The sequence below is a fragment of the Bison bison genome, unplaced genomic scaffold (assembly GCF_000754665.1).
Source record: "Bison bison bison isolate TAMUID 2011002044 unplaced genomic scaffold, Bison_UMD1.0 scf7180017864250, whole genome shotgun sequence".
NCBI classification, from domain to species: Eukaryota; Metazoa; Chordata; class Mammalia; order Artiodactyla; family Bovidae; genus Bison; species Bison bison.
The window spans coordinates 1774927-1778989 of NW_011494822.1; positions in this window are offsets into that span (position 1 = coordinate 1774927).

Below are 4063 nucleotides of genomic sequence, written 5' to 3' on the forward strand. Positions count from 1 at the left end.
AAAGAACAGAGGGACAGACGGGATGAAGGGTGAATGTGTTCTGCAGCTTGCCGGGAAGCTCGCCTTATTCTGCCTTGTGGATTTCATGGCAGTTCAGGGAGCTCTTTGCCACGCGGTCAAGGGAGCCTGCCTGTCTGGGCCGTAGTAACATCCTAAAGAACCACTCTGTAAAATAACCACTTGTTTAGCATTTGTATAATAGATTGTGCACCTGCCCTCTCTCTGCAAAGAAAAATTTTGAGCATTCATGATGCCAATTGAAGAAAGTATTGAAATAACTGAAATATAATTGAAAACAACCTTTTTTTTTTTTCATGCTACAGAAGGCATTGGATGAACTGACACTTAATGAAAAGCAACTTTCTATTTTCCATCTCCCTGATAGAACTAATGTATGGACACCAGCCCCTACTAAGAGCATTAACGATGTGTAAAGCTGGCTTTCTGCAGCGTGTTGCTGTGCATACTGAAGTGCTCCCCAAGTTCCAAGCTGTCATTTGCTGCCTCCAGGTCAGGTCAGGAGGTGGTATTTAGCTTGGGTGCCTTTTGTTTTTTTATCTCAGTGCTGCCTTCCCACCCACCTACTCCCATCTCTCCCTGCATGGGGCAACAACATTTCAGAAGAAGTACCCTGAGAAATCAGGGTATCTGGAAGTTAAGGCTTTCATTGATCCCTGTGGTTCTGAGCTTCAATCATTCATAAGCATTTCAGAGTTATGATACTGTTCAGTGTGGTCCCCAGAAGGAAAAAAAAAGGATAAATTACTCACAAAAGAAAGATACATAATATATGGCAGTTGGTTGAATAATTTTTGAAAGTAACAAGAAGATTGAAACTATCCATTGGATGCCTCTGGGTGTCATGATAAAGGCCTGGATGGACATTAAAACATACTCTTATTGATCAATGAACCTTCAGATCTGTGAAAATCTACAGTATGGGCATCGAGGGACACATGTATGTTTTAGCATACATGTATTCACCCTTTCCTATCTAAAGAAATTCGAAATTTTTATGCTTCGTAATGAATGTTGTTGAGTTCAAAACATTCTCATGTACCCAAATTTTCTGAAATGGCTCTACTAAAATAAAATCTAAATTGCAGCTGGGCTCTGGGAGGTCTGATAGATTTCAAGTGAATGATGTTCTGGGTCTTCCCAGTGGGGAGTTCATGCTGTGTCTCCCATATTCCCTTGAATGCTGTGTGAGATTGCTCTGTCTGAAGTCCACACTTGGTTTTCTAATTGTCCTTGGGTTGTGTTTTCCTTGGTTGCTTCACCCTGTCTCATCACTGTTCTGGAAGACAGATGTCCGCATCGTGAAGCACATTTAACAGTTTTATGAATTCCAACCCCCACAATGTTTTCTAAGCTTAAAAGATCATTCTCTTTCCCCTAGGACGGACGATACTGACATTTCAAATAAAAAAAAGCATCACTGGACTTGATGGGAAATGTTCTCTAAATGACTTCAAAGTTGGTCATTAATTAGTCTCACACACTAAGGAAAGCACCCTCCCCCGCAACAGGCTTTTCATGTTGTTGATCGCATAAAGCTTTATGATGATCACCGCAAAGAAATTCATTCGTTTTTGTTCTCTGGCATTCTATTCAAAACAAAAATGTTCTGCTCTCTCTCTCCTCTCTCTCTCCCCTTCCCTCCCATCCCTTCCTCCCTCCATCCCTCCCTCTTACTTAATAGAATATGGATTGGTTTTGAAATAGTTTTAGCTATAATCTAAGAATTTTAACCAGCCATGGAATAACTTTTGTTTTCCCGTTACCATAGGGCTACTGCTCACGTGTCTGCCTCCCCTCTGTACCCTTCATTAAGCCCCTACGTGGTGGCTTTCATGGTAAAGCCTCTCACTTCTGCTGGAGACTTCCAACAGCAGCTCTTTGTAAGGGGGATGGTAGAGATTCCTGCCAACACCTGTCACATTTTAAATTTCTGTGTAACTTCTTCATTATCCAACCTCCTTCCTTTCTTTTTCTCTCTTTTTCTTTCTTTCATTCTTCCTTTCCTTTTGTCTTTTTTTTTCTGAAACAGGCAGCACAAATAAAAACTAATAACAGTTTAATTTCTAGGGTTGCTTCTAGATATAGTTGAAGTTTGGCTGGTTCTCATTAGGAAACGGGCTTCGGTCTCACACTGAAATTCTTTGGAATCTGATTCCCAGTGTTGGGTGCTTTGTCTAGATTAGACTAGTCACTGGCTAACACCAACCCGCACTGCCCCAGGCTCCCTGCTCACAGCGTAGCAGGTGGCCTCTCAGAGTAGCTCTGCAGATGATGGCTCTGATCACACTGAGGGATTTGTCTCCCTGGACGACCTCAACTCTGGATTCTGGAGACGCAGACTCAGGCTGTGCTGCATGAAGACCCAGGTTCCCTGGACTCGGGCTTTTTCTTCCCCGATTGCCTGACTTGCTCTAGGCCTGCTTCTGTGCTGGTGCCCCTGGGACTTACCAGGGGATCTGAACCTTCCTGCTCTTTCAGGGACGTGTCACTAAGCCTGTCGATTCTGACTAGAATTGGCAGTAATCCTGGGGGAAAAGATGGCTCCCTGTGTGTGTGGAGGGTGGACAGAGAGCCTAAAGGAACTGAGAGGGGTAAGTGGTGAGCAGATGTGAGGGCTCCTATGTGGAGAAGGCTCTGTGCCCAGGGATGGTCAGCCCACGGGGTCAGTGAGAGCCAGGGGTCTGGCCCCTTGACTCATGAGTGATGTCAAAGAGAAAGGAAGTGAATTTGGGAGAAAGTGGCCTTGTGAAGAAGGGACTCTGGTCCCTCGCAGCCCAGGGCTGTGGATGATCCCAGGTGGAGACTGTGATCATCTCACACAGTCCTGTGTGTGATCCCTGCATCTTCCGGGATCAACTGCCCAGAGTGCAGATGAAGGTGCCTCTGTTTCCTCATTTATCTGCAAAAGGGTGAATTCATGGGCATCAAAGCCTGTGTGGTCAGAGTTCGCACGGGAGTCCTTCAGAATTTAGAGAGTTAGTGAGTCAGATGCCTTCAGAGTTATGGACAAATTTTCAGCCCAGGGGCTTCTTGAAAGGATGTGCTAGTGTAACTGCAAATCAAAGTAGATTTTTTTTTTTTAATGTACAAAGTCTGCGCTCAGCTAGTCATTTTGTGTAAACACTCCCTTAATGCACATTGGAGGTGCCGCCGTGATGGTGTTTGCATTTACAAATATCCTGATGTTCCTTTTTGACATTTATGAATATTTCTCCAGCACTGTCAAACCACTTTCAGCATTGACTTTGCCCCAAGGTCATCAACTTTCTTTAGCCCTAGGATGTCTTTTATATTTCAGTGGAATTTTCTTGTGTGTGGCATTTCATGATAACTATACCGAATTCAGTCTTTCTGTTTTCACAAGGTGACTCTGGGACATCTATCCAGAGGCAACAAGTATCAGGGGTGAATGCCGTGCACCGAGTCTGCCTCTAGGCATATGTTCTCCACGTGGCAGGGCTGCACATAAATCCCACAACTCCAATAATCATTGTCTGTGAAGGCAGGGAATTAAACAGAAACAAACAAACACACTTAAATCTATTCATATTCAAACTGTTTTCCTGCTCTTATTTTTAAGCCGATACAAAATGGAGTTCACAGATCTCATTGGCTATGCCCAGCATATTCATTTCATCTACTGTCTCTTATTTCATGGTAATTTATGTTGACATGGTGATTCGTGTTGACAAGGCTTTACCAAGATTGAATACTTCTGATTACCTACCTTTTTAACTATTGTCAGACGCTAGAAAGCTTCTCTGATCAATGAGTGTGAAGTGGGACAACACAGTAACATTCATTTTGGCCTGAGAAATGTACAAAAGGGAATGCCAAATATTTCACAGCAAATTGCCATCTAAGATAAAATATACGGAGACCAGTGGCCATAGTGGAATTTATTTGTTATTCTCTCCTATTGTCATTAATAATAATTGATTTAAATATATCGTAACTCTACAAATACAGAACCAATGCATTCTATCTATTTTGATAACCTGATAAAACACAAAATAATATATTGCTTTCATCCTTGCTTGTT